The sequence below is a fragment of the Apus apus genome, chromosome 7, assembly GCF_020740795.1.
Source record: "Apus apus isolate bApuApu2 chromosome 7, bApuApu2.pri.cur, whole genome shotgun sequence".
Lineage (NCBI taxonomy): Eukaryota > Metazoa > Chordata > Aves > Apodiformes > Apodidae > Apus > Apus apus.
This window is the reverse complement of record NC_067288.1, coordinates 31,081,212-31,094,239: the sequence shown is the minus strand read 5'-3', so window position 1 is coordinate 31,094,239 and position 13,028 is coordinate 31,081,212.

Below are 13,028 nucleotides of genomic sequence, written 5' to 3'. Positions count from 1 at the left end.
CCCTCCTCCTTCTCCACCCCTCCTCCTTCTCCATACCTCCTCCTGGTGCCCGTGGAAGAGTGAACAAGCAGCGTCCTGCTCTGCTACTTGTGCATCTTCTAATTCTGTCAGGGTTTTTTCCCCTCACATTCATGTAATTGCAAGGCTGCCCAGTGATGCTCTTCCAGCTGTGCTGTCTCAGGGGAGGAGATGCTCAGCACTCGGTGTTGGGCTCTGGCGTTGGCAGAGGGCTGCTCTCCTCAGGCATCAGCACCCACTTGGCACCATCTCCCCTCCCTGGGGCTGGCACACTGCTGGCCCCAACTCCTAGTCCCTTTCTTTTTGTTCACATCTCTTGGTGCCCTTCTTCTTGTTCCCATCTCTTGGTCCCCTCTCTCCCCAGTCACAGGAAAGAGGAAGGCAAGGGAGCAGAAGAAGGAGGGTGCAGCTCTCAGACTGAGCTCCTAACCCATAAAATGAACCTTCAAAGAAGCATGAAATGGCCAGCTAAAAAGACAAAGGCAGGGTGTTACACCTTGTGCCCTGAGGGCTGAGCTCCCACCTTCTTCTCTAACAGGGCTCTGATTTCAACTTGAACAAACCTGAAAGCTCCTTGGTGTTTTTTCCAACTCAACAAAACTTTCCTCCCCAAGCTGGACACATCTGTGCCATGGGGCACAGTGGTGGAGTCTTTCCATCCAGGAAAGGCTTATGTAGATGCAGCAGAGCAGAGCTGCCCGAGTGCTGCTTTGCCTTCCTTGGTGATGAGACACGTAGTGGAAAAGATCCCTGAGATTTTAGAGCAGATTCATTTTTGTCATGGGAGCTTCAGTAAGTGTCTCGGTCTTTGTTTCAGTGCCTTAAGCGCCTTTTCACAAAAGGCCACAATGTAAGAGAGTACATCTAAGGAATTCATTTCCCCAAGTTAATCACTCTTAGTTCTGGGCTCCCAGCGCAGTCACTCCCACGTCAGCTGTGCCAGCAGCTCCTCGGGAGCCAGAGGGCAGCAGTGGCAGCCAAGGGGCTCCAAGCAGTGCTCCCCGTGGGGTGCTGCTCTCCAGAAGATTTTAGTTAAGACGCTTAGTTCTTCTGAAAAAGATTCAGCTAAGAGCTTTGACCTTATATTTGAACACAGAATTAGCTCTCCGGTAAAGGCTAATGAAGAGCAGAAGGGAGTAGAGAATTTTTGACTGAAATACTTCTGAAATGGGTTGAAACAAGCGCAGGTCTCTGGTCTCCAGGGCTGTGAGCCTGACCCTGATCCTCCATGGCAGGGCTGCTTCTGGTGTTCTTGGTGGCTGGAAGGGCGGGGGCCTCACAGCAGGTCTCGCGTGCGGCTGGCGGGGCCGAGACCCCCGGGGAGAGCACAGCACCTTCCTCTGACTGTTCAAATCTGCTCGTTTTTCTGACAAACTGTGATCTTGACATACATTTTATTTTTTTTTTTCCTTTGCTTTCCCATCAAGCTGATGCTTGTGGAAAGTAATTATTTTCCCATATGGTGAGATGTGCAATCATTACTGTGAGGCTCTCCATCTCAGACTGGCCCTTTAGCATGGATCTCTTTCATGAGCACTGACAACCAGGGATGTGGCCAATTCAGGCAAAAAACAAACCAGCCTTCCCCCCACCCCAAAACTTTCTTCATTTGCAATTCCTCTCCCACCCAAAAATCATTACACTAGTGCTGTAAATGGCAAAACATAATAGTAAATACTGGGATGGAGTCTTGAAATGCATTCCAAGAATTAGGACTGCTATAATTTAATGATCACTTTAAATTATTGTGTTCATGACTTTTATCTTTAAATGCATTTTACTTATTGTAAATTAACTCCACCCCAGCCAAAGCCAGCAAACCTATATTTAAAGCTCACATTATTAACAAAAACCTGAGAGTCATGAAAAGTTCTTTACTATTCAAATAAATTAAAAATATTTTGGCAATAAATCCCTTTCCACCTTCCTTTTTAGCAGAAAATCCAAAACCAAACCCCCTGCAGGGGTTCATGGTACTGGTACTATCCAGTACAGGCCAGGTATAGTCATGCAGTGGCCCCATTCCAGGGGCTGGGGGCAGCTCCTGCCCACACTGGGGGGCTTGCCCTGACCCTGCCACCAAGCACAAGGGACACTGGTTTGTCTGCAGACCCACAGCCTCTGGCAGAGCTCAGGCTTGAGTGGTGGCAACAAGACGCACCACATGGATGGCTCAGCCTGGGCACAGGGAGCCCTAAAAATGCACCAAGAAAAAACGCTGCCTACCCACTGGGGAGGGCTGGGATTGCCCACCCACCAGGATACATTCCTGGAAATAACATCTTGTTATAGAATCATAGTGGTTAGAAAAGACATTTAAGACCACTAAGTCCAACCGTTCCCCCAGCCCTGCCAAGGCCACCACTGCCCCATGTCCCTCAGCACCACATCTACAGGGCTTGGAGATCCCTCCAGGGATGGGGACTACACCCCTGCCCTGGGCAGCCTGGGCCAGGGCCTGACAGCCCTTGCCAGGAAGAAATTGTTGCCAACATCCAATCTAACTCTCTGGGCAACTTGAGGCTGTTTCCTCCTGTCCCATCCCTTGTTCCTGGGGAGCAGAGCCCGACCCCCCTGGCTCCAACCTCCTCTCAGGCAGCTGCAGAGCCAGCAGGTCTCCCCTCAGCCTCCTTTGCTCCAGGCTAGGAACACAGGGAACACCCTGTATAGGAATAACACCCTGAATAATAGTGAACAAAATCCAAATGTCAAATCCATGTTTAAGGACAGGCATCCCGTGCTGCTGCAGGCTGAAAAAATATTGGCTGCATCTGTGTCCCTCAGCCTGCGGGGCTGAAGCCCTCCCGCTTCCCCTTCTGCTGGCACAGGGCTCTGCAGCAGCCCCATGTCCCTGCTAACTCATCTTGTCTTGTCACCAACCTTCTCCAAGGCACAGCACCCAGCTCTAAGTTAATAATATATGCAAATGCCCTTAGCAAAGCGCTCCCACAGATGTTCTTAATTAAAACAACCTAACCCGGGCCCACATAAAGTAATAACCCCCAAAACTGCCTTCCCGCTCTCATATGTTCTGAATCACTGCTGCAGAATACTACAGGAATATTATTTCTATAAGAGTGAGCCATTTGCTAAATAAGCCACCTGTTAAATAAACACTCCCACTCTCCAAATATTGTTATTTTGTTTTCCAGACTATGCACAATCTGGATTTATTTTAGATGAAAAAAGATAATTACTAAAGTAAAATAACCCCAAAAAACAGTATTTTGACTATTTGAAACTATCCATCTTGTGTGCACATCTGCTCCTTTGCAAGCTGGCAGAGCTCTTACATTAAAAGAGAATCATAGTCACTTATTCAGCCCAGAGCTCATGAATTTCCATCATCAGACCTCGGCAGTCTTCACTTTTCTAACTTCTTCAGGCCTCGGGTTGTTCCTTATTCACCTGGCTCCACTGCAATCTGTGTCCCCTCCTAGGGACAAATCCCCAGCCAGGATTGTTTTAGCAAAGTTGACACAGGAGGAGGAACAGAGTTCAGCTCAAGTTTCATTCTAAGATCACGTTTTCCATGCTTTAAAGCCAAGTTCAGCATTACGCCATCCCAAGCCTGTCTGCAGAGGAACATCCTGCTCCAGACACTTAACACACCCCCTTCAGTCTTTAGGACCCCCTGTCCCCACTCACCACAGCCCCTGGAAAACACTGGATTAGTTCCACAGGATGGACATGCTCTCAAAAAACCCCCAAAACCGACCAAGCAGTCAAAAAAACCCACAAAACAACAACAACAACAAATTAGGATAGGAATATTACATTCCAGTTGGAATGGACCTACAACCATCATCTGGTCCAGCTGCAAGAAGATGCCAAAGTGCAGCTGCCTCCTCCTGCTGTCCCAGAGGAGCAAATGTCAAGGGGCAGCTGCTGCTGCCAAGACTCCCGAGCCCTGTTGTCCAGCCTGACTCAGTGTCAGTGTTCTGGTCCCAGAGCTGACAGCGCAGATTTCCATGGAGTGTTGTTTTTAGAGTTGGGGCTGAAATAGGGTCCCCACCAACACCCAGAACGCCCACCCCCAAACACTTCTCCAGGCTTCACAATAAATGTGCAAGCCACAAAGAACGCTTAAAATCTATTGCTACTGCCAAGGAGCCATTGCCAGCCTCCTTAGCCATCCTCAGAGTGTGTGTGCAGACATTTCCCAGGCACTTAAGATGGGTTTAGTGACTTTATGTCTTCATATCTGAGAATAATATCTTCTTGTTATCAATGCTTGTGCAGCACACATGGAGGCTTGGAGCTCAGTGGTGATGTCCTCCTCCGTGCCAGGCACATCCAGCCCAGTTAACATGGGGAGACTCCTTGTACATGCTGTTATACTTGGTGAATAATGGCAGGTGATACTAGACCTGTACAAAGGTGACTGATTGCCAGTAAGAGCTGGGAGGTGATCAGCTAAGTGCATGAAATGTGGCCATAAAGATGCTCCGGCATTAGGAGTTCATATAAAATTGCAGGCACAAAACTGGACCAAACTGCTTTTCAAAATCAGCCCCATTATATCCCGCTCTCTTTCACAGAGAGCCTTTGTGATCGTCATTTTGCATGCTCCTATTTTGCATGTTCACACATATTTTCCTGCTCTTTGACACTCAGCACCTAGCAACTTGGCTCCATCACCTTTAGCTGATATTTTTCCCATGCCTTCTGAATAAGCAGCAAAATCATCCATGCATGTCTCACCCTTAAAAAGAGCCCTTTTTTTCCCCAAGACACACTCAGTTTTCATCCAGCTACAGCCTTGCCTGTATCTTTTAAACACTAAACCCCATCAGATTCTGATTCTTTTCCAAGTGCTTTTATGCATCTTGACTCTAACAGAGATTCTCAGAAAATGTCAGAAAGCCAGTATTACTCAGTTCACTATAAATGCAGCTCACAAATTAATGGTGCCTGCTAATTAGGCAGTTAACACAAACCCCTCCCAAACAAAACAAAACAAAAAAACCCCAAACTAAAAAAAAAGTAATGCTTCTCCTTTGAAGGCTTTGTGCTACTTCCTAAAGGTATTTTAATAACTGAGAGGCTTTAATGAGAGCTGACAGATGAACCAAGGTAGCACCCAAGTAACACAGACTGCTGCCCAACGTACTGCCCAGATCTCTGTGTCTTTTGTGCTCTGTGGGGCCCCAAAGGAGACTCTGGGACTTGCTCAGCATCACATCCTGCTGAAAAACAGCCCAAGGCCAGGGTTCCGAGCAGTCCTGGTGCTGCTTCATGGCTGAGAGTTGATGCAAGAGGACCCAAACCATCTGCCACTTTGGAGAGATGGGGATTCTTTGATAACTAGCAGAGAGGAAAGAAAAATACTTTGCATACCTGAGCCTACGTTACTTTAACAACACTTGTGCAAAAAGAACAGGTTGGTTTGGACGCACTGCAGTGGCCACACGTCGATAGCAAAGGAGAGAGCTGCAGCCTTTTAAGACAGACCCTTTCCTCATTCCTCCATCTCAGCTGTTCCCAGAAAGAAATCCAGGACTCATTTCATTCAAAGAAGAGACTTCAAATTTCTGTACTCGTGTCAGGGTAGCATTAAATATTAAAGCAAGACATTAAAATTTCAGAGAACCTAAATTAAACCTGAGGTATTAAAAAATAAGTTTTCCTGAATATTTGAAATGAAAGATTTAGTAATTAACTTTAGAAATCTCTCACATTAAGGATATGAGGATCTACCTAAAAAAATGTGACCTTTGTTTATAGCTTTACCATCCACTAACACTTAACAACTGATCCTAGATGCATGTACAGATCTGGGAGAGCAGTCTGCACCAACACAGGATCTGGCCCCACACTGCAGTGTAACTGGGGGGACAGGACATTTTTTTAAACAGATAATACAATGATGCAAATGAGAATGTCTGAGCTTGGGAAATTATTCTGTATATTCTGTACTAAAATAGACTGAGATTATGTAAAAAAAAAAGTAGCAATTAAGAGGGAAAGGAGGCCCTCTTGATTTAGCTGTAGAATCAGCGCAGCAGGAGGGACTTGCCTCTCCTCCCTGAGCATCCCCTCTCCTCCTCCTCACCTCTCTCCTCCCTAGGGGGGCTCTCCAAACCCTCTCCCTTGGTCAGCACACCGGGTGTGGTGCTGATGGGGACACAACCAGAGCCTGTGGGATGGGGAAGGGATCAGTCTCCTCTGCTGGCTGTCTCTCAGCAGTGGATTTCAGAACAGCTCATTAACTGAGCCAAGCCAGGGGAGGGCTCGTTTGCCCAGCCCAGCTCCATGCCCAGGATCAGGGCATTAGGGCATTTTTTCCTCACTCCACCCAAGTTCCCAGGGTGTAACAGCTCTAGTTACATCTCCAGGTACAGTGCTCTTTCTGGAGGTTTAAAGCATTGTATGAGCATTAGAATTTATTATTCTCTTGATATGCTTTTTTATAAATGGAAAGTTGCTTTAAATGGCTGGCATGCCAAATTTTAGCTCTCTCAGAGAATCTGAGTGCAGAAAATAAGGCCAATGATGCACACACAGCCTGTAGACAGCCAGAAGTCTCTAGGCACTGGCCCAAGGAGCCAGCTGATGGTCTGAGCGTGTTCAGGCTGTGAACAAAGCCTGAGCTACTATTTCAGTGCACAATTGGCAAAACTCCTGGAGGTGCCTTCTCCCTGGCTCATGAGCACCCTGTGCTGCCCATGCCCAGCCCACACCTACAGAGCAGGGTGATCCTTCATTGAAGCCTCTTCTATCTATGGAAATCAAATCCAGATCAGGGTAAACAGAATATAGAAATTTGGTTGTTGCCTTCAATCACTCTGAAGAGGTTTAAATGCCTTTCCAAAGTGGAATATTGATCTACAATAACGGGCAGAAGAGAAATAGCAGATTCAGTGGTACAGACTGTAATTTAACATTCACAGTTTGTCTAGTCAAAGTAAACACGCCTTGTTATACACACATGCAAAAGTCACTGACTTAATACAGCAAAGGGAAAGAAAGTCATCAACCTTGTCAATGGTGACACAAGATAATTACCAGCCTTCAGAAGTTAACAAGTATAATGCTGCAAATTACCACAGCTCCAACTGTTGTGCTGCAGCTGAGGGGGAACCTGGGAGCATCCCCAAGCCCTGGGGCTGGGCAGGCATCTCTGCCCACCTGTGCCACCTCACTGACAGAGCCCAAGGACCTGGCTCCAGTTCCCATTCTCAATCCTGGACCTTCTCTAACACGCTTGTTCTCAGGAAAGGTCTCCCACAGCAAAGTCTGAGCCAAGGAGCAAGCAGGAGGTGGAGTGCCAGGGGTTCCAGCCCCTGGGAAGAAGGAGCTGGCTCAGACAGGCAGGGCACACTGTGCCCCCGGCTGCGAGTTCTGAGCGTCGCTGCTGATTTGCAAGACTCGTTTTGAGAGCCTCGCTCAGAAACCTACGACAGACATCACAACATTCACTTCAGCAGAACATCAGCTGGTGGATGGAGGGGAAGAAAAGGGGGTTGAAAAGATAAAACTATACACTGACAAAACAATAAAAGAAAAATCAATCCTTATGCCAGAGCAGCAAGCAAGATTTACGGTGTCATCAGGCAGCACGGAGAGGTGCACGGCTTGCCGGGAAGCGTGTCCCGGTGGCATTCCTTTGTAGCTGGAAACACCACGCTTGCAGGATCTGTTTGCTTATTCCTGAGCAGGCCTTCCAGTGGGGTTTGCTGATGTGGATGGTGAAAACACACAGATCTTGGCTCTCCTCTCTGTGGCTGCACCTCCCTGCTCAGCCAGTGCCTGGGCTCGCAGACCTGGGGCTGTTCTGGTGCCACCAGCCGGCGCAGAACAAGCACTCAGGGCATTGTGCAGATAAGGGGCAGCCCCAGAGAAGGAGGCAGTGGCACAGTGCCACGCAGCCCCCCAGCAGCAGCCCCCCAGCAGCAGCCCCAATAACCAGCAAGGCAGGTCTGCTCTGACAATGAGCTTCTGGCTATCAAGTGACTGCGTTAATTTCTTCTCAGTTTTACAAGTGGTCAAGATGACCAGCCAGCTAGAGTTTACAGCAATAGCACTCCATGGATTTAATCCCATGCCCAGCTTAATGCAGACTTCAACTTGGACCAGTTCAGATCATTTGGCATTTTTTATAAGAAAACTAAGAATTACACAGCAAGACCCCCGGGTGATGGAATCATCCATTTACTCCACTAGAATAAGACTCTCTTTTTCCTCTTTTTCTGATAAAGCCTCTTCTGTCTTGCAGTGCCTATTCATTTCCTCTCCTCAGCAGCATCAATGGTGATCATTTACCAGGGGTAAATCTGATCATCTCTGGACATCCCAACCCATGGAAAGGGTCAGCAGATTGTCCAAGCCCAGGCTCACAAGAGCTGCTAGTGAGCTGTATAAGTGATTATAGGAAACGTGGTCAGATCTTTCCCCGGGGAATTGTTTAGTTCTCTTGATGTCTCTTGTTTGCATCATTTTAAAGTGAGGCCAAGGAAGGCAGAGCATCATCTCCTGCTGGCTTCTGCTCTTGGTTTTGGGGAGATGCAGCAGACTGGGCAGGGCTGGTCTAATGATGTGACAAATGGTCATTAAATACAGAAATTAGTTCAGCCATCTACTTAAAAGCAGTTCCTGAACACAGCCTTTTGGGATGTAAGGATTCTCAGGGAGATGCAGCTGTCCCACTCACTACCTAGGGGCCTCAGCACCCTTGCAGCTGAGCCTCTTGGTGGAGCTGGGCCATGAAAGCTTTGCTTGGTCACAGTTGTGGTCTCCTGCCTGGCTGTAGCATCCCATGCTCTGTTGCTTACGGCTCCTTGCTCCACCTGGAACATTGATCAGACAGCCTAGGCACTGCTGACCAATACCTGGGCCAAAGCAGAGCTCCCCAACTCTGCCCCAGGGAGGGGAGACTCCTGCTCTTCTGCATCCCATCTGCCCTGCCCTCAGATTCGTCAGCACCAACTGCAGAGCCTCCTACGCCTACAAATCAAATTCATTTCCCTCTTGCTCACCTCCCCTTTGCTCCCGAGTCAGCAGGAGAATATGAGAGTGCAGAACATGAACCAGCAGGAGCTGAGGGTTTGCAGTAGCAGAGCACTTGCCCCAAGAACCAGCAGCTGCTCAGTGTTCTCCCACAATCTATCAGGTCATGGCCAGTTCAGGACTTGGTACTCTCCTCAAGCTCCACAGCTTGCTTCATCTCCTCAGTCACACATTGGCATTACAGCCCAACCACACCTGCCAGGCCACCTCTGCCCACCCCACCCAGCTCCTCTTTATAGCTGCTCTTTGTTGACATTGTCATGCCACTCAGTGAAACACTCATCTTTTCACAGAATCACAGAATTATTCTGGGTGGAAAAGACCTTTAAGATCTCCAAGTTCAACCATAACATAACTCTACCAATCATTAACCCAACTCTACCAAGTCTGGTGCTTAAACCATGTCCCTCAGCACCACATCTACAAGTCTCTTAAACACCTCCAGGGATGGTGATTCAACCACCTCCCTGGGCAGCCTGTGCCAGTGTTTAATAACTCTTTCAATTAAGAAGCTTCTTCTAATATCCAATCTAAACCTCCCCTGAGGCTTCTTGAGACCATTTCCTCTTGTCCTGTTCCTTGTTACTACAGAGAAGAGACCAACCCCCACCTTGCTCAAACCTCCTTTCAGGGAAATGCAGAGAGTGATGAGGTCTCCCCTCAGCCTCCTTTTCTCCAGGCTGAACATCCCCAGTTCCCCCAGCTGCTCCTCATAAGGCTTGTTCTCCAAGCAAAAGTCAACAAGATCAGAAGTAACAGTGAGATCTGCAAAGACCAGTACAGAGTCAGCCAGGAGAAAACATGATGCAGATGGGTTTTTTTCCCCAATATCTCTTAAAAGATCTCAAAGGCAGGTTTCAAGAGCAGACCTGTAGCAAACTCACGCACGAGTCTCCTGGCAACATCCAACTACAACCCAAGCAAGCACCAGGGTAAAACACCTGGACCAGCCTGTGGCAGACGAGGAGGTTTGCATAACCTACAGACACTATCACCCAGTCAGTTATTTGAAGAGTAACTGCTGCAGAGCACCACAGATCAAGGCAAACCAGGGACCCTGCAGACTGGTGAATCTTCTAGTCCATTCCCAGTCTGTCACCAGGACCATCACCACAGAGCCTGGGCTCTAATGTAGTAACAGAAATTTCATGAATGCCAAAAAACCAGTCTGTGCAGCACCATGAAACACACAACATTGCACAGGAACAGGAGTGACTGTCATCTCCAATCTGCTGTTTACATACTGGGGGGATTAATTCATTGCCCGTGCAGGCCTGAGCCACAGCAGCAATAAATCTGTTGTCTGGTGAAGGCAGCACCACTAAAAAGTGACACAATCTTTTGCCCTTCTGACTCCCCCAAGAGACTGACAGAGGGTGGGAAAAGCTCCCGGTCCCCGAGTCCCTTCCCTCCCCCAACACCCTGCTGATCCCTTCAGAAAGGGGTAGAAATCAGAGCAGAAATAAACCTTGAAGGTATCAGGTTTATGCCGCGCTGCAACACGTAACAGATGACAGAGTATAATCCTTGCTTTTCCTCAAATAGCTTCAAAACAAAGACTTTATCATCGCGAGCCAAGCCGTTTGTTTATGCCCTTTTCCCCTCCGCTCTCGGGTGGTGGGCAACTATGGGTTTATTTTGCACACAGCTCTGTCACTAATCTTCATCAACAAAATAACTTAATATCTGTAGGCGACTCTAATGACAGTAAATGCCACGTAGGAGGCATAATATGTGCTTCATTGTCAATGCTTGCATGCTGAATTAAATACCCTATTCTGGTCAAATGCTAATACATTCTATGAGCACTTTTCCATAAACAGAGTTTTAAAATGTAGTAGAATAAAAAGGCAATATGAGTAATATATTGAAATAATCCAATAGGCGAGTGCTTAAGAACCAGTGCTTTTCTGTAGCCTCTTGCTTGATGTCAGTACTGAAATGATCTGCACAAAAAAATATGCAGGATAGTATCACTGCCACCCTAAACATGGCACGTTTGTGGGGATGGAAGTAGCATCAGACCCCTCTTGTAAACAGTATGTCCCTTGTAAATGGAGCTGGCCACAGCTGGCTGCCCCGGTGGAGCCAGGGTCACGGAACACATCACATTTGGACTTGGGTGAAAAATTAGCAAAGTACAAAACGGGTAGGATTTAAACCATCCCTTTGCATTTATTTACAGCAGCTCAGAGTTCTGCAGCACTTCTGTCTCCAAAACAGCCTTAAAGCCTGTAGCAGCCCCCCTGCAGTTTGGGTGGTGGGTGCTATGCTGGTGTTCAGTGTCAGAGCACGGGAACACAGAAGGGCCTGCAATAACCTGGTTCATTCAGCAGCCAAAAGCCACAGCAGCTGTAAAGACTTAGGATTTGAACCTTCTCTTGGCTGCAGCAGCAGCAGGCATCTGTGGGCACGGAGCAGCCAGTGCCTTCTGCTTCCAGCCATGCTTCTGCTTGCCCAAGCGATGCAGCAGAGATGTGGTGGTCTCCACAAACGATATGCAGCAGCCAACTGCTTTGACAGCACTTTCCCCCATGAAGGACAACCCTTGTGTCAGAGCAGGGGGGCAGGGCAGGGACAGTGGAGCAGGTCGCTCCTCCTCAGTCCCCAGCACAGCCAGACACCAGGAATCTGGGCTGCCCAGATCCTTGTGACTCCTTGGGATGGGTTTCCCATCCCCCTGAGACATGGGCCAATGTTTGAGAGGCAAACAGAAAAGAAAAACAATTAAGGCAGAGTGCAAAACCACCCCAAAGGCAAAGGGATTGCCATTCCTACTTCCACAAGGGTGCAGGGAAAGCCTCAGCAGAGCTAATGTACTTCGTATGGCATTCTTGTTTTCTCTCCAGCCAGAAGAACGCCGGGCGTGGGACTGACAGGCTTGGTTCTTTCAGATCAGGGGTGGCAAGACAGGTTGTATCTCACTATAGATCTGGGATTTTCAATTCACGTGTATAAAGCGTTGGATGTGGAGCACATGCATTCCATGCAGCCCATGTTCCCCAGGCAGTAAGGGGGTAGTTTGGTTCAGCCAAGTGGTCCTTGTGCTCCAGCAGCACAGGACAGGCTGAGCATGTCCCTTGGCTTTAGTAAGTGCCTTGTCTTTGACAGCTTGTAACTATTGATGGTTACTCTTCCCTGATGACTTCGGATTTTTCTCTCCTGCTCTACATTGCCGTGTTTGGAAAGCCTAGGGACACAGCATCATATTGAGCCCTGAGCAGGAATGCCCTGGGTACTAGTGCATCTAGCTTAAATTTTAGTTACTCTGCTAATACAGGAAGGATTTTACAGAGCAGTAAACAGCAGCACCCTGAATAACGCCTTGGTTCGGCACCATCTGTTCTTCACTCCACAATTATATTTTCCTTGGTGATCCAGAGCAAAAGGCTTAGTACATTATCATATGATAAGACAATTTAAAAGAATAAATAAGTCCTGCAACATAAAGCTCAGTATTAAAAAAGCCAAGATGGCAATAACACCTGAATGATACTGCATACATTAGAGCTAAAAATAGATCAGAAAAACAAAAGTACATCCAGACAAGTAATGAAAGCATGTTTTTAAGGTGATTTATTAGGAGCTATGCAGCAGTCCTGGCTTTGTGCAGGGCTATGAACAGTGAAATTGGAATAAATAAAATAATATTGCTGCATTAATAACTTGCTCTAAACCCACACGTATATATAATATGCTCACTGGTTGCCAAGTGAAGTCCATGATTTACAGGACAGATTTTGTTTAAAATCTTCATCTACCTAACAAAATAAATGAGTCAAGATTCAGAATGTGACTCTGTGAATAGGAAGGGAGAGGAGGGAAGCTGCTTGGGGCTCCAGGCATGGTGCTCCAAGAGGCACTGTCCCCTTGCCAGGCAGGAGCTGGCTGTCCTGCCCCAGGGAGGGGGACACAGGGGATGGTGTTACTGGGGGCACAATGGCAGTGTCAGGGAAGATGGTTCTGGAGTGTGACATTATAAATCAGAACTTTTTACCACG